Here is an 18,249-nt window from a genome sequence, read left to right as displayed (position 1 = left end):
TCTCCGGAACTTCCTGGCACACTTCAGGGTGCCTCTCTGACCTCTGCACCTCAGTTCTTTCCCCGACCAGTCCAATGTGAAATTTAAAAAAAAGTAAAATAAAATAAAAAATAAAAAAAGTTCCAGGCCAAATCTGTTTGGGGAAAAATTAAAGCAGATGCAAAGAAAAGGATGTTCTAAAGCCAAGCAGGAATAACATCTGCAGTCTCCACATCAAGGCCTCCCTCCGATGGTGCAGGGGAGAGCTGGCCCTGCCCTCCTTTCCCTTTTGATTCTTTTTAAGACTCTATGCTTAAAGCTGCAGCTGCCCAGCGGCCCCCGGCTGTTTAGAGGGCTGCTTCAGAGGCATGGCAACAGGACATACAGCAAATAGCTTAATATTCTGGCTTCCTCCTGCACACCGTGTTACTGCTGAGAGAAACCTGGAGCAGGGAGGTGGAGGACTAGGATTCTGGCTTCTGCCTGCCCCCAGCTCTGTATGCAAGGCCCGTGTCCTCTCTGGGTCTTAATTTGCCAACCTTTGAAGTGAAAAATTAAACTCAATGAGCGCTAAGTGCTCTGCCCAGCTGTGACCAGTCATAGTTTAGATTCAGCCTGTTCCTCTTCTGAAATGGAAGGCTATTGGCATTCTTTAGCAGTGGAAACAGGGAATCTGTACCTGCAGACCTGGGAGATGGTTCAGTCCCAGAATTGAGCAGCTCAGAGTCATCTCTTTTTTAAACTTGGAAGCTGAGACACAGAGATCTCATCTATCTGTCCAGCCAAAGTTCACACACCATTGACCCATAGGGCCCGAATTCAAACCCAGGCAGATCTTCTCGACTCCAAGTGGTAAGGGCACCCTTTCCTGTCCTGGCTATGAGAATCTACCCCTTGGCATCTGCTCAGAAAAGGAGGGGCCTTACGTTTTGGTGACTGGCCTGACACAGGGGCACTTGGCAGGCACCCTGTGTGGCTAACCCTTTGCCCCACCTCCAGGGCTAGAGGATATGACCTTTAGATGCATCCTCTCTGGGCTGAGTTGGCGGACAAACAGGCCAGCCAGAGACGTTAGTGTCCTGCTGTTTCTGTGCAGTCATAAATCACTGCAGCCCCATCCCCTGGCTCCTGGCTTCCTCTTGTGGCTAGAAATCTCCCTGATTGGTGCGGAGGCAGCAGCAGCAGCAGCATCTTCTGAAGCAGACCGGCAATGCTCCCCACCCTGTCCTCTGGGAACACTTCCCAGTCACTGCCCTAACAGGCTGGTCTGCAGTAGGGGCAGAGCACATGGCATGACAGATTCAGAGGCAAAGGACAACAGGGAGATTTCAGTGGGCTGCCTCTCCTCCTGAGGATACTGGAGCAGTGGAGGAAGCCTGTGCTGGGAGGCAGGACCCACAGGTTGAAGCCTTGACTTTGCTATTGATCTTGCTGGGTGACCTTAAACAAGTCGCTTTACCTCTCTGGGCTTCAGACTATACATTTGCAAAATAACAGAATTGGATGGATGCTTCTTAAGGTCTTCCAGCCTGTAGCAATAGCCTGTCAACTGCCCTACCTTACTGTCTTCCCAGCCTCTGCAGTACAAGATCTGAAAGATCTTTCCATATGTGCATCCCATCGTCTTCCCTTGCCTTGGCTCTGCCATGCATGCTATTCCCACTGCATATGGGCCAAAGTCCCTGCTCCTTAGCCTGGAGTTCAAGGGCTTTTCCAGAGGCTCCTGCCTACCTCTCTAGCTGCATCTCACAAAGGACACTTGACTGACATTTCCTGACCATGCAGTGCCCTCTTCCGAGGCTGGGCCTTTTCAAAAGCTGTTCCTTTTGCTGGGAATTCCTTCTACTCCTACCCCCCATTCAATCCTACCTCTTCATCTTTTAGACTCAGACACTGTGTGTTGAACTGGCCACACCCCCTTGGTGCTCTGGCACGCTCCCAGCATCGGTTCTGCACTTGTATGTGTGTAACTCTGTCTTCCCCTGTGGTCTTACAAATGGATTCCTGAAAGACAGATCCTTCTGAGTCACCTCTTTGCTCCAAACCTGGCATAGGGCAGGTGCTCAGAGAAGTTTTGTTCAATGAAAAAGACTCTGCTTCAAGAATGAATTGCCTGGGACTTCCCTGGTGGTCCAGTGAGTAAGACTCCGAGCTCCCAATGCAGAGGGCCCAGGTTTGATCCCTGGTCAGGGAACTAGATCCTGCATGCATGCCACAACTAACAGTTCTCATGCCACAACTAAGAAGTCCACATGCTGCAACTAAAGATCCCACATGCCACAATGAAGATCCCATGTGCTGCAACTGAGACCTGGTGTAGCCTAAATAAATAAATAAATATTTTTTTAAAAAAAGAAGAAGAAAAACGAATGAATCGCCTGGTGATGGTCTTACCTTTTGAGGAGGACTTGAAAGGTTTTGCCCCAAAACAAATGGCCATGGTTAAGTTGTGGACAAAATTCAGGAAGGCAGAACTGTAAACAATCCCAGGAACAAATGGAGCCACAGCCAGAAAGGATGGTCTTGAAGAAGAGCCAGACAGAGGATTTCAAAGAAGGCCTGTTGACGTGGGGCTGACAACCCGCAGAAATTCTCTGTTTCTAGTGTCTGACCACTCCTCTCCAAGCCAGCTTCCCTAAATCTAGGGCCTCTCAGATCCCCTAAAACTGACTGGGCTGGAAAGAGGGAAAGATTGAAAAGTCTCAAACATCTTTACATTTTAAGTTTTGCTTTCCCCTAAAAAGAGCCCACTTCAAAACTTACCACACCAAGGGAATGTCCCTCACCATAAAAATTAGGCCATTGTCCCAAACAAGGAGATAAACTGTCCCCACTTTCAAGAGATGGACATGCCAGGGCAGAGAAGCCTGAATGGAAGCTCCTCCTGAAACTCAGCTGTGTGAACTTGGACCAGGTGCTTCACCAATATGAACCTCAGGTTCCCTACTGAATCTGAAAAAGAACTCTCCACCATGCCCTCTGAATTGGACTATGAAATAAATGTGTTCATGACTTGGTCTGAAGTGAGGATTTTGATGCTTGACTCCAACAAAGGACAAAGGACTCATGGGAGAGCCACAGTGATGGGGATGGTGGCAGCCTGCCTACCATAGGGAATGAGGCAGGTGCTTTTTGTTTTTAGAAGACTCCCAGCTGCAGAGAGCCCATCAGTTTCAGTTCCTTTCTAGGAGGCAATTTCTCCATCAGCTGGAGCTGTCCAGTGATGGCATGAGCTGAGTCTGGATAGGGTGAGACAGGAGTCAGGGGTGAAGGATCAGCAGATAAGCAGGGCCAGAAGACTGGCCACTCAGAGGTGACGCTAATCAGTGGTTCTCAACCTGGCTGTTCATCACAGTTGCCCAGTATCTGAGAGGAACTCGTCTAGAATCCAGAGTCCTAGGTCCAACAGACTGGATCAGAATCTCTAACAGTAGGGCCTGGGAACCTGTGTGTTTGTAAAGCTCTCTGGGGGATTCTTTCAGCATCAGCGGTCTGCCAGAGTAACCTCAAAAGACCCTGAAAACCCTGAAGAAGGTTAGGCTGGGTTGGTCAAAGAGGAAGTAGAGTGGCCATGAGGCCTTCTGAGAGCTGGCTGGAAGAGGTAGGGAACTGGCATTTTCTTGTGTTGGCCATTCTGCCGAGTCAGCCCAGCACTGATGCTTCCAGAGTGCAAATCCCACTTGATCATGTAATAGGAACGCTGGTGCTGACACAGCAGGCAGACGGGAGCCCAGGCTGTACCAGGGGACAGGAGGCAGGCACAGACACTCAGCACCAACTCCTTGCTCTGAGCCTGGGGACAGATAGGGGCAAAAGGCACTTCCTCCACACCAAACCTTGAGCGACTTGAGATGACTCAGGAGCATGGGGCCTGCACTGTCTTCTAGGTTTCAGAGCCAGCCAGATTTCCTCCTTGTCTTCTTGGAGTTGGAGCTGGTAAACCGGAGGGGACAGCAGAAGGACCCTTGTTCATCCAATAGCGAAATCCCTTATGTAGCACCCACGTCCTGAGTGTCAGCCCTTGCGAGCACACCTCCGGCCACAGGCAGTCTGCTATTTCCTGAAGTCCCCCTTTCTCTGTTGGACAGCACTCAGGTTCCCAGATCTTTTTTCCCATTGTTCCTCATTCTAACTTCTGGTGTTACCAGAAAAAGGAGAACCCTTCTTCTCCCCAGAAACTTTTACACTTAAGGCCAGGACATGTGAAGCCCTTTTGTCTCCACGTTGGACAAGTTTCCCCAGGAACAGAGAGTGTATTTTAGCACGTTCTTGTTTTTCCTCCATCTATAATGCCTGGTGCATGATGGGAATGGAGAGATGGCCAAAGAGTTGGGTGGCCAGAACACGTGGCACTGAGCTCCTGACCCCCTGACTTGAGAAGCGTGTGCCCAGAGGGTTATACAAGGCCTAAGAGCACTTCATGACAAGTGGAGGTTGGGCCTCCAACCTCAGGACAGCCACCCCAACCTAGGCTGAGCCAGATGCCTACATCAGAGGCTGCTTCGAGGTCTATAATCAGTGCTCTGTGATCCTCCCCATAAGTCCTTACCTCGTTTCTAACACTCAGATGGCAAGGAAAGGCCAATAAGTGAGAAAAAAACAGGAGAGCATATGCATCTGTCCCCATGGCCCCATATACAGGCGAGAAGCCACACTATATGTGAGGACTCCAAGGCACAGAGAGGTTAAGTAACCTGTCTAGGTCACACAGCTAGTAAATGGAGTGGCTGGGTCATGAAGGAGGTTCATGTCTCTCTTGTTCCTCATCGGAGGGAATTTCTTCTTTGTTGGCCTCTTTTCAGAACCAGTGAAGGCAGGCCTGACTCCCTATACACAGCTGGGTTTACCGTCTAACCTCTCCCGTGGGAGGATGCAGATAAAGCTGGGTAGGAGAAGGAGCCTGAGAGAGGAAGCGAATGACCTGTTCAGTCATGGGAATGGGAAGGAGCATGTCCTCCAGTGGGGTGAGTCAAAGCCAAGGCCCTCCTGGAGAAGTTGGAGGGACAGCAGTTTCCAGGTGTACTGCCCAAGGCTGGGGCTGTCCACACTGGATTCAGGGGGCTGGGGCAGCAAACAGAACACTGGAGACCTGGCCGCACCAATGATGCGCTCAATAACCTTAAACAAGTCACTTCACTTCTCTGGATCTGTCTCTCCTTTGCCAAATGAGGAACCAAGGACCCATCGGCTCAGAACAAGCCACTTGGGTTAATACTAAAACCTGTACATGTTCTGGCCTTCGCCAAAATGATCTGAACTCCAGTTAGCCTGTGCAAATCAGAAACGCTCAGTGAAACCATGGGGATTTCCTGGGTTCTGGGAGTGGGGAGGGGAGAATAAATAAAACTAGTCCTGAGAAGCCCTAAGGCTGGGAATCTCAAAATGGACCAGATTCTGCCCTTTGGATTCTTCAGCCAGGAAAGATTTCAAGCAAGGGAGAGATGGAGTCAGATTTGCATTTTGTTAAGGTCCTTTTTTTTTTTTCCCCACCACCCCACACAGCTTGTGGGATTTTAGCTCCCCGACCAGGGATTGCACCTGGACCCTCAGCAGTGAGAGCGCAGAGTTCTAACCACTGGCCTGCCAGGGAACTCCTAGATTTGCATTTTAGAATGGCCGCTCTGGCAGCTGGAGTAGAGGGTGGATTGGATGGGGAGACCAGAGGAAGGGAGAGCATTTGGGGGGGGCGGTTTCTATAATAGCCCCTGTGCGAGGTGGTAGGGGTGGGGTTAGGGCAGCAGTGGTGGCTGTGGGAGGAGGGAGATGCCCAGCATGACTCCTAGAAAAGGGGGTGGACAGGACAGTCCCATCCTCCTAGATAGAGCAGGGTTACGGGAAAGATGATGGCTTCAGTTTGGGAGGTGAAATGCTCAGGTTGGGTCTAGACAGAAATTTGAGTTTGCAGTGGGTAGTGGACCCGTGGGTCTTTAAAGAGTATAAATGAGCAGGGGGTGAGGAATGGGGGGAGCCGGTAAAGGCAGGCTCAGCAGGAGACCTGGGGGGATCACCAGGAAAACCAGGAGTCCATGTGACTCAGGGAGCACAGGAATGTGACCATCCATTCCTCACAGTGCTCCACGGTGCCAAGTGCCTCCAGAAAACTGTAAGGACAGAAACGCAGGCCTTTCCATGAGTTAGGGCACCTCTGTCAACCTCGGCAAACTACAGTGGTTCAGGATGGCAGAGGGTAGAGAGGCAGAGAATAAAGATTTGGAAACGACTATTTTCTTTTTTTTTATTTAGTTTTTATTTTACCTTAGAGTATAGTTGATTTACAATGTTGTATTAGGGAAATGACTATTTTCCTCAGTAATTTAATTGTCAGATGAAGGAGGGAGAAGCTGATATTGCTGGTGGCTCAGGGCAGGAGGGTTTCCTTTGTCTGCAAGAGGCTGGGGATTGTTTAAATGCTCAGGGGAAAGAAAGGCTGGAAGGATGGGGGCAGGGTGGAAGGAACAGGTGGATATATTGACATGGAGGAGGTCAGCAGCCCTGGAGGAGGCGTCAGCCGGGATGGAAGGCGGGTGGGGTGCACTTCTGAGTGGAGAGCAGGGAGGTTCCTGGGAACCTTCTTCTCTGAGAAGGAGAAGCTGAAGTCATCTGCTGAGTCATGGGAGGAGGAGGGGAGGAGGCTGGTGAACAGGCTGAAGGTTTGAGGGATCCTCTGGGGAGGGTGGGGGAGTGAGCTGGGAAGAGGACCAGCTGGGCCTGGAGGCCTGGAGCAAAGGGCCCCCATCTGCCTGGCTCTGTGGTTTTCTCCAGCAGCCCTCAGCAGTGTGGGTCAGGAGCGGAGAAGGTCGAGGTCAGACCACCCAAGGCAGGCAGTGCTCAGCTGTGGCCAAGGGACGGGGGGCCAGGGGACTCAATATATCAAAGGAGGACTGGCCAAGGACTGGCCAAGGACTGGGCAAGGTGGGGAAAATAAAGGCAGGAGGGGGTCAGAGGCCGGAGGGCTCAGGGACAAGGAAGAACAGGTAGAGGGGAGCAGTGAATTGGGGGTGCCAGAGGCTCAGGAGAGTGGGAAGCCCCCCAAGAACAGCAGAAAATCCTGGGGAGTAGACAGTGGCTGGGGCTGAGGCCCAGGTTTGAGCTGGTTCCCTTCAGAGGCTCTGGTGGAAGATGCTTTGTCCTGCGGATGCTGGAAGCCCCCAGAATGAGGCAGGGCCTGGGGAAGGAGGACGATGACAACCAGGGACCAGAGGGCTCAGAAAGGCCACCCAAGACCAGGCTGTGGGGCACAGGGATGGTTCACAGAGCTGTGATCTCTGAGCCCCAAGGAAGGGGTTTGCCCAAGGCATTTGGAAGAAGCAGCGCGGCAGGCAGGGCAGCTAGAGGTTGAAACTCCACACCTTTCCATTCTGCCTGGCACAGGGCCCTGCCCCCCTCACATCTTGCTCCCATAACTCTGATCTCTGGGCCAGCACTTCAACCTCGGAAAGGTGGGGACGACTTGGGCCTCCTGAGCTTCACAACCAGGGAAGGGGAAGCCAAGGGCTTGAACAAAGAGGAGCGTGACAATGGTATTCCCCTGCTTTGTACTTTTTTATCCACTGAGTCATGCAGGTGGCTGAGGAGAGGCACCAGGCAGAGTAGGGGCAGCCGTGATTCCTTAGGTGCTGAGTGCCCTGGGGTTACTCCTGGGACAGGGAAGGGCCAGGGAGGAGGCCCTGAGGCAGGCAGGGATAAAAAAAAAAAAGCAGAGAAAAGAGAAATAACAGAGAAATAAAGACAGAGAGAGAGAGACAAGGATCCAACAGAGGGAAGGTGCTGAGCTCGTTGGCCAGGTGCCCACGGCTCATCCCAGAAGCTGCTGGGCTGGACCCGATCAGTGCAAGACGGATAGCTGCTCTGGGAGGGCAGAGGCCACCAGGCCAGGCAGCCAGAGCATCCCTTCCATCTGCACCACCTGCTGCAGGAAGCCCAGCCAGGTGACCCTGTGTTGCAGACTGAGGAATGCCCCTGAGGGCTTCCTCAAGGGCAGCAGGAGGTTGGAGAAGGGGGCTGCTTTGGAGACAGGGCTGCCTCCCCTGCCGCACCCCCCCCCCCCCCCCCCCCCCCCGCCGCCCTACTTCTGACTAGCTGTGACGACTGGCAGCCACTGAGCTCCCTGTAGTCTTCATTCCCATCTGTAAAATGGAAACAACCACCCAGTCCTCAGTGATTGTGACATCTTCACCTATCCCACAGAGGACCTGAGTAACCTGGGGTATTAAGGGTGTCCTTTAGGTCCAACAAGAACTTGGAAACAACAGATACCTTCTGTTCCTGGCACCCTTTGGGGAGAGTTCCAAAAATCTGGCCAAGTAGTTTGGGGAGTCAGGAGAGTACATTGTGACTTCAGTTCCCATGGCAGCATCATTGATAAAGATCCCACCAATTAAAGGCTCCTACCCACCTCCCCTCACCCCAAACTCCAGCACTTATGCTGGGTGCCAAGCCCCACTAACACAGGAAGGAAAGGATATGTTTCACTGCTCTGCCCCACCTGCCCAAGAGCTCTGCCCCAGATGGCAGTCCTCCACAACTAGGCTGGAAGAGACCCACCTGCAAACTGGCCTCATCCTGCCTCTCCACCATGTACTTGCCCCTCCATTGATTCAAATGTTGAGTGATTATTAGGTACATAGTATCTGGCAGGTGAGACAAGTAATGACGTGATGAGAGGGTGAGCCCAGGGTGCTGGGAGAGGACATAGAGGGGGCCCTAGTCCCACCTATCCAAATCCATGACCTCCAACTCCGGCTTAAGTGCTTCCTCTTCCAGAAGGCTTCCCAGAACTTCTACTAGGAGTGCCTTCTTCTGCTTCTGAGCCCACAACATTTCTTCAAAGCCCCACACCCTGGGGTCTTACACAAGGGCTAGGAATGTATCTGTACTCTATCCCTGCAGATTGTCTCCTCTTTGGGGGCACAGCCCAGATCCCATTCGTCTTTGCATTCTATGGAACCCAGCATGGTTGCAGGCGATCAGAGTTCAATGGATACATGTCAGTTGTATGTTTTTGATTTGTGTCTTTAAGCCTTAGTCTCTTCCCTTGTTAAGTGGGGATAATAATTTTCACTTCCCAGCGAGGCCAGATGGATCAAATGAGATATTGCATGTGAAGTCCCTTGGCAAGCAGGAGGCCGTACAGCTCTGCGCAGTCGTGGGTTGTTGCTAATAATATAGCAATCTCAGGGCTGGAGCTGGACGCGGAGAGGGAGGGAGCAGGCGCCCCTCTGTCTGCAGCTTCTCCTCCTGCCTGACAGTGGTGGAGAGGCTCTCTGAGCCCAAAACAACCCAAATGTGGGCAGCCAGACTGCAGTGGGAAGAGAAGCCAGTGGGAGCCCGATACCCAGGTTCCAAGTTTGCCTCTAGCTCAGGGTGGTGACCTTGGGCAGGTCAGTCCCTTCCCTGAGCATCAGTTTCTCCATCTGCCAAGTAGGAACTGAAATTTCTGGCTGGCTGTCAGCAGAGATGAGGCAAGGCTCTGGTGAGAGTTGGAATGCATAGGAAACCTACATCAATGTCCAAATACTGTACAGCTGTGGGGTCCCAGTGAGGTCTGCACCAACCCCTCGCAGACATCACCCCTTCCCTTCCACCCTGACTGGGTCAGTCGGCAGCCTCTCTCCCTGGGAAACTGGGCATGATTTCTGGCCAGAGCAGTGCTCAAATATTTGTTGAATAAGAGAATAAATGAACAAATAAATAAAGGGGGCTCTACAGAGGAAGTGCCACCCTAAGGCTCCTGAAGCATTATAGCCCCCCTTGGACAGGTCAGCAATTCATCCTCTGCTCATGTATCACTTCTACCAGAGCCCAAACCATCATCTCTCCCCTGCATTAATGCTGCTGGTTTTCCTGCTTCCATCTTATTCCCCTACTAATCTACCCCTTCTCCACAGGATGCCCAGAGTGATCTTTTCAAAATTCAAATCTTATTATGTCTCTCCTCTGCTTAAAACCCTCCAGTTAGCTTTCTAGCACCCTCAGGATAATCTCTCTAATCTTCAATGAGCCTACAAAAGCTCTCCTCCCATCTCAATCCACCGTCTCCCTTGAACCTCTGTTCCAGCAGTCTGCTTCTCCTTCCATTCATCCAAGAAGGCCAGTCTCCCTTTCCTTTGGTTAAAAGCTATTTTCTTCCAAAAGCTTTCCCTCGCCCCTCCCCCACTCAGTTACAAGCCCCTGCAAACTGCCCCTGACTTAGCACTCTGTTCTTCCCCCATCCAACTCTCACCAAGCTTTGATGCAACCATCGGTCTGACTCCTGCCTAGACTGTAAACTCTACAAGAGCAGAGACCTGGTTGGCCCTGTGATGGGCCGCTGGCCCCAGCCTGACACAAGGAAGGGCTCAAATATTTGCTGAGTAGCTGAGTGAGGTGAAGAGGAAGAAAACGGCTAGCAGTCTTTGAAAGTAAAATAAGCTCAAGCTAACCAAGACACCTCAAGGGCAGAGGCCAGGGAGGTGGGTGGAGAGAGGCGCAAGGTCAGCGGGGGAGACAGGGAATTTGAATAGCAAACTGCTGAGATCCAGCGACCACCCTCCCCGCCTGTCGGCGTCTCAAAGGCCCTCAGGGCCAACTCTGGAGACCACGCGGGCCACATCCTCAGTGTGACCCTGCACACCCAGGTTTTTGTCGGGGTGCCTCTAAGGGCCGGGGGCGGTTTAAACTCCAAGTCTAGGGCGCATGTCTGCAAGTGCCTGCGCCCGCCCCTTTCAAATGCCAATTTTAACGAAAACTGGCCGTATAATTTCAACAGGCATCTGTAGGTTAATCTTCCCCATAAACAAGAATAAAGATCCCAGCCCGTCCCGATTGACGGTGGGTGTGGTGTCAAACTCTCTTTGTAAAATGAGAATGGCCGCACAGACTACAAAAGGTCGCCTTCACCCCTGGCTCTTGGGGACTCTTCCATATCCTTTCTTCCCGACCCCGCGAAGGTAGCGCCAGCCGTCGGCGTAGCGTCCCTCTACCCCCGCCCTCCAGTGGCGGAGCCCAAGATGCTGCCCAACGCCCCGAGGGGAGCGCCCGGAAGGGGCAGATTCTAGGATAGGAGGGGCTGTCTCCCTTGCCTTCGGCTCCGCCCCACCCACGCCGCAGCTTGCTGTGATTGGCTGTGTCAGTCCAAGGCTCTCCAATCAGGAGGCTACCGCGGCGACAGAGGCGGGGCTTCAGTTCCCACGCAGGGAGGGCTACTACTCGCTCTCTGTGCGCGTGCTCGCTGGGCGCGCCCTGCCCGGCCCCTCGGGCATGACTCAGCAGGAAGACGCGACCCTACTGGGCACGAAGGCGGAGCGGAGCCACCCCATCTAGGTCCACGCCACTGAGCGGGTGGGGCTGGGAAGAAGATTTTGGGGCGGAGGTGGAAGTCCCTAGACTTGGTCCCTGATCTTTTTTTTTGTTACCTAGAAAAACTCGTGATCCTTCTCTGGCCTGAGTTTCCGCTCTGTACAGCAGAGTTAAAGATAAGCAGGTCCAGGGGTAGTCACGAGACAAGATGGTACTAGTTAGTAGGAAGAGCGTGGGACTTTTTGGAGTTTGACAGCTCAGGGTGGGAATCCCACCCCGTAATTAGCTAGCCGTGTGATCCTGGCCAATCCCTAAATCCTCTTGTGTAAAATCAGAGAAAGATTTTACCTCTGTCTTTCAGGTTGTGACAATGAAATGAGACAATGTATACAAATGGGGAGAAGAAACAAAACCGCTTCGTTTCATAGGTGGCTGCAGAATTCCAATTGGGGGAACCAGCTTTGATTAGCAAAACGAAAAGAGCAAGTTTGGAAAGCTAGTCCTGGAGGCTAGGCAGCAGACAAGATAGACAGTTCTGCATAAGAAATGAGCAGGAATCCAAATGAAAAATGGGCAAAGGACTTGACAGACATTTTTGCAAAGAAGATATACATATAGCCAATAAGAGCAAACGGAAAAAGACCCTTAACATAACTAGTCATTAGGGAAATACAAACCCAAACCAGGACCTAACACTTCACAGCCAGTAGGATGGCTAGGATTTGTTTTTAAGGGGGTAGGAGATAACAAAAGTTAGCAGAGATGTGGACAATTGGAATCCCTGTGCAATGCAAGTGGGAATGTAAAATGACTTCATCAGGGTGGAAAACAGTTTGGTGGTCCCTCAAAATGTTAAACATAGAATCACCATATTGTAACAGGGAAGAGCCAAATCCAACTACATGTTGGATCTATTTCGTTTACTTGAACTTTTGCTTCCCATTGCTTTTGTTCACTAAAGGATACTGCCTATACCTAACGGCCTGCTTCGGGGACCCCTGCCCCTCTGCCTGAATGTTAAGCCAAAGTGCCTTTGTTCAGGGAAACATCTGGACCCTGTCCACCTGTGGATGGCTGGAAGAAAGAAGACATTAACACATCCCCTCTCAGAGGCTGGCTTCCAGGGGACGTTTGCAAAACTTATGGCCTTTTTACTTTACTTCCTCATCTCCTCCCCCTCTCTGTGCTATAAAAGAAACTGGCATCCCGACCCTGATAAGATGGTTATTTAGAGACACTAGGCAGCCATCTTCTCAGTCTGCTGGCTTTCTGAATAAAGTATTCCTTGCCTTAACACCTTGTCTCCGATTTATTGGCCTATCGGGCGGCAAGCAGAGCGAGCTTGGACTTGGTAACAATATGATCCAGCAATTCCACTCCTGTGTATATACCCAAGAGAATTGGAAACAGGTTCCCAAACAGATTCTTGTACAGGAATGTTCATAGCAGCATTATTTACAATAGCCAAAAGGTAAAAATAGCCCATGTGTCCATCAACAGATGAATGGATAAACACAATTTGATAAGTCCAAACAAAGGAATATTATTGCACCATAAAAAGGATGTACTGATACAGCTACAATGCAAATGAACCTTGAAAACACTATGCCAAGTGAGAGAAGCCAGTCACGAATGGCTACGTGTTGCCTGATGCTATGTCCACAAAATATCTAGAATCCATAGAGACAGAAAGTAAATTAGCAGTTGCCAGGGGCCCCAGGGTGGGGAAAATGGGGAGTAACTGCTAATGGGTATGAGGTTTTTTTGGTGGGGTGATGAAATGTTCTGGAATTAGTGGTGATGATTGCACAACCCTGCAAATAGCTAACAACCACTGAATTGTACACTTTAAAAGGGAGAATTTTATGGTATGTGCATTATATTGTAATAAAGCTGTTATTTAAGAAAAAGCAATGAGCGTAAATGTGGGAGTCAGAGGCCTTGCAAACTCAGAAGAAGGTGGTAGGAGATGGGGTGGGGGAGTTGTCTCAGCATTCAGGGTAGGCCATTAGGGCTAGAGTAGAGAAAATCAGTAAAAATTATGTGGGAATGTGTACGTGTGTGCACTGGGGGTAACTGCAGCAGTGTGTGTGTAGGTGAATATACAACGGATTTTTAAAAACAGGGTATCTAATTATCAGCTGTTTCTTAAATGCTTGCTCCAAAGCATCAGCCAAGTGTGCACCAAGCACAGTCTGGAATTGGTGGAACTTTGGGAGTGAAGGGCTTAGTCAGTGAGCAGGTAAAAGGAGAGTTACAAAGGAGGCAAAAGCAGAGGGGAGATTCGGAAATCAGCAGAAGTCAAGGGTACTTAGCAGAATCTAAGCTCCCTAAGAATTCCTGAGGTTTTTGGTAGGGATCATGGGTATCCTACTTTAATGGGTCCTTTTAATTAAATCTTAGAGGCATGGTGCACTCAGTTGAAAGATGTGGGAAGTGTTTGAGAGGCTGACATCTGGGCCACCTGCATTCTTCATTTTCCAGTGGGTTCTCATTGCCCTGCGAATACAGCTCTCCCTGTGGCCTACAAAGCCCTGAGTGGTCTGGCCCTTACCAGCTTTCCTGACTCACCTCTTAGCACGTTTCTCTTAGCTCTAATCACAATGCCCTTCTTGCTGGTCCTTCTGCCAGGCCAGGCTAGATCCCCAGTAAAGGACATGGAATGGCCCACCTCAAACCTTTTCATGGTCCACAAAAGGCTCATGACTGGTTCCCCCTCACCACTCAGGCCCAGCTCGCGTCTCACCTCCTCAGAGGCCTTCCCTGACCACCCAGTGCCTCCAATCACTCCCTGCTTGATGTTCTTTGTAGCGCAACTCACTAGCTCAAACTCTCTTGGCTATTGATTTGTTCAGTGGCTTACCATGGGTCTTCTCTTGAAGGTAATCTCTGGGCCATGCCGACAGTAACTGGCCTAGATCACTTTCTGCTCTGCAGCCCCAGAGTCTAGCACGATGCTCAGACTAGCACACAGGTGCTCCAGAAATATCTGCTCATGTCCTCCGTTCACTGGACAAATATTATTTGAGCACCTACCGTGTATAAGGTCCTGTGCACAAAATCAGTCACAACAGACCCAACCCCGGCCCTCCCAGACCCCCTGGGCTGGTGGAGGACACAGCCAAGTCAGCACTCTGCTGAGATGCAGGGGTGAGTGCTATCACTGGGGAGTATAGGGTGTGATGGGGGCTCCTAGTCCAGACCGTGGGTGGGGGAGGGGTATTCATGAAGGCCTTCTGGAGAAAATGAAAGCCGAGACATGAGGCTAAATAAGAGTTGACTAAGGGGAAGGAGGGGAGAGGGTGACGTGATTCCAGGCAGAGAGAACAGCATGTGCAGAGGCCTGGTGGGAAGAAAGCCCAGACATCAGAGGAATTGAAAGTAGTTCAGCCTGGCAAGATCCTGGCAGCAAGTGGGAAGGGATGATGTCGAAAACATGAGCAGAGCCAGGCTGTGGAAGACCTTGTAGACTGAGCTAAGGAGTTGAGGAAAGCACTGGGGAGCCATGGAAGGGGTATGAGCAGGGGAGGGGCACCATCAGATCTGTCGACATTCCTTACTGTTCTCCTGGTGTGGGGAATAGACTGGAGATAGCGAGACAGTGAAGAGGCCATGAAAGAAATGTAAGAGAAGAAATGGTAAGAGGGACTTCCCTGGTGGTCCAGTGGTTAAGACTCCACGCTCTCAATGCAAGGGGCCCAGGTACCATCCCTGGTCAGAGAACTAGATCCCACATGCATGCTGCAACTAAGGAGCCCACCTGCTGCCACTAAGACCTGGTGCAACCAAATAAATAAATAAAATGGTAAAATAAATAAATAAATAAATAAATAATAAGAGAAACAGATTCCAGCAGTGTTTGGGAGGTAGAATCAGTAGGTTTGAGTGACTGATTAGTTTTTCAGGGGTGGGGATTGTTTGGGATAATACCCAGATTTCTAATTTAAGCTAGTGCTTCGTAGAGCTACTTACTAAACAGGGAAACCCAGGTTTACGTGTAGGTGACAAAGTTCTGAGTGGCACAGTTTGAGTTTCAGAAGAGCACAGGGCACTCAAGTCAATATTTGGATTATTCTGTGAGTTTCTCAAGGGCAAAAGCCCTGACTTATTTATCTGGGTGCTTCCAAACCCAGTAGGCCTTGGCCTACAAAACACCAAAGTGTACACAAAACCATAGAAAACAGCGAGCAGAACAGCCTTGACAACTGGCTGGAAAACAAGCTTCAGGTAGACCCCACAGGACAGAGAAAAATTTAGGCGCCTGAGTGTCTCACTCGGGATGAGCTAGGTTATGCTGCTCTGATAAACCAGCCCCAAACTCACTAGTTTACAACAACAAAGATTTCTTTCTCACTGTCTCACTGTACCTGTCCATCTTTTTTTTTTTTTCCAATATTTATTTATTTGGTTGCATTGGGTCTTAATTGCTACAGGCAGGCTCCTTAGTTACAGTTCGCCAGCTCCTTAGTTACGGCTCACCGGCTCCTTAGTTGTGGCATGCAAAGTCTTAGTTGCAGCATGCATGTGGGATCTAGTTCCCTTACCAGGGAGGGAACCCAGGCCCCCTGCATTGGGAGTGCGGAGTTTTATCCACTGCGCCACCAGGGAAGTCCCTACCTGTCCAACTTGAGTCAATGGAAGCTTTTCTCCAGGTGGCCCTGACTCAGGGACCCAGATTGATGCAGCTTCCACCACCTGGAATGTCACTGATCACCTTGAAGGAAGGGAACTTGGCAGATTGTGCTTGGGTCCTTGAAGGCTTCTGCTTGGGGGGATATTTCCACTCACATTTCATTGACCAAAGCGTGTCAAAGTGCCATGCCTCACTTCAAGAGCACAGGGAAGTACAAAGCTACCACATGCCAGGAAGGGGAAGAACTGGACATGTGGGTGCCCAGTATCAGTGGGCATTGAGAAACTTAGCTTCTAGTCCTGGGTCTCCCGTGCAAACCTGGATAAGTCATTTCTCCTCTCTGAGCCTCAGTTTTCCCTGTCTGTAAAAAGGGATGCTAATGCTTCCCTTTAGCTGAGCACTGATGGAAGCACTTAGTTTAGATGAGGAAGGGGAGTCCAGGGGTGAGAAGCTGTGATACATCTCAAGACAACAAAGAGGCACACTTGAACATGGGTGTGGCTGGACTGGCAATGACCACAGGCTAAGCAGAATCTGAGTATGCTGCACTCAGGTCTAGGGGCTGTGGGTGGCTGTAGCATCCCTGTTCCTCTGCCCCTTTTCCTGAATTCTTAAGCATTTTCATTCCTCTCACTCCTCCAGCCCTCATCCCTCCAATGACACAGTGGGTTGCAGAGAGCTCCCTGACAAATGGAGACAAAACCAATACTGCCAAGAGCTGATGGAGTTTGGAGCTTAAGTGCCTGCTTCGCTCCTTGGCTGGCAGCCAGGACTTGGGTTTGGAGCCTGTGGGAGGCAGAATAATGCCCCCTGCCCCCAAAGATGTCCATGCCCTAATCCCTGGAGCTGGTATAAATGCTACTTTATGTGGCTAAAAAGATTTTGCAGCCATGGTTAAATTAAAGACCTTGAGATGGGGAGATTATCCTGGATTATCCAGGTGGGCCTAATATAATCACAAAGTGCCTTTGAGGATGGAAGAGGGAGGTGGAAGAGTCAGAAAAAGAGATGCAATGATGGAAGCTGGGGTCAGAGTGATGCAATTGCTGGGTGGAAGGAAGTCATGAGCAGGTATGGACTACAGGCAGCCTGTAGAAGCTGGAAAAGGTAAGGAAACAGATTCTCCCCTGGATCCTACGGAAAGAGTATTGCTCTGCCAACACCTTGAATTTAGCTCAGGGAAACCCATTTCAGACTTGTGACCTTGTGAATTGTAAGATAATAAATTTATGTTGTGTTAAGCCACTAAATTTATGGTAATCTGTTACGGCTGTAATAGGAAACTCATACAGAGCCTGCAGGCTGATGTGGAGGGCGGGTTTTGACATCAGACAATTGCTACTGGTAAGTCACCCACCGTGGGGCTGAGAGAGGCTCTGGCAGGATCCCCTGCCTCCCTCTGGCCCTGGGGTTCCAGGTGAGGTACCCCAAGATCGGCCCCGGGGGAAGTCCCAATGCTACTTTACTCTCCTCCATCATCCTTTCTGCCTCCTCTCCAATTTTTTCTCTTCCAGTGACTCCACCACCTTGCTGTGTGACCTTGAGCAGACCCCTTCCTTCTGCAGACCTAGGATTCTGTGTACATAAAAGGGAAGTGGGGATGGGCTAGGGGACCCTCTAGGGGCCTTCCTGGCCTTACACAGTGAGTCAGCATTCCCAGGATGTGATGGGCCTGCGGAAAGCTCTCTGATGATGCTCTTGAACCGCCCTCCATCCCCAAGCAGGTTTCCTCCAGAGTCCTAACCAGAGTCTTCCCTGATGCCACAAACACTGCACTTATGCCCAGACACTGACTTTGGTTAAAAGACAGGGGGGACAATGCTTTATTGACTTGGCACCTATGAATGGGTGGCTACAGGCCCCCAGGATTTTCTGCTTCTGCAAAGTGGAGGCTCTGTGGTGGGGGCAGCATAAATCAGAGTTGCTGGTTCCAGCTGCAGGGAGGGGCCACTGTCCCTGCTTTGGCCCCTCCAGTCCCCTTGTCCAGCCAAGCACCATCTGAGTCCGGGCCCTCAAGGAGCAGGCCAGGGCAATGACCCCGGTCCTTCTGCAGCCCCAGGCAGTCTAAGGTAAGAACTGTAGGCCTCTCTTGCCTTCCTTCTTCTTGGGGATCCCAAGATGGGTGAGGGGAGCCCCTGAACCTCCTGGACCAGGGTCCAGGAAGGCTGGGTCAGGGGTGCTGTAGCAGGAGCCCCACCAAAGAGGAAACTTAGGAGTTATTCCCTTCCCACCATTTTCTGTTTTAGTGGAGCAGAAAATGGAAACTTTCATTAAACTGGGCCCACAATACATGATGACAGATGAGGTCACACACTAAGTTGATGGGACAGAGCCAGGCTGCCCGAGGCAGGACCACACCA

This window comes from Hippopotamus amphibius, chromosome 9, assembly GCF_030028045.1.
Source record: "Hippopotamus amphibius kiboko isolate mHipAmp2 chromosome 9, mHipAmp2.hap2, whole genome shotgun sequence".
NCBI classification, from domain to species: Eukaryota; Metazoa; Chordata; class Mammalia; order Artiodactyla; family Hippopotamidae; genus Hippopotamus; species Hippopotamus amphibius.
Note: the sequence above shows the minus strand (reverse complement) of the source record.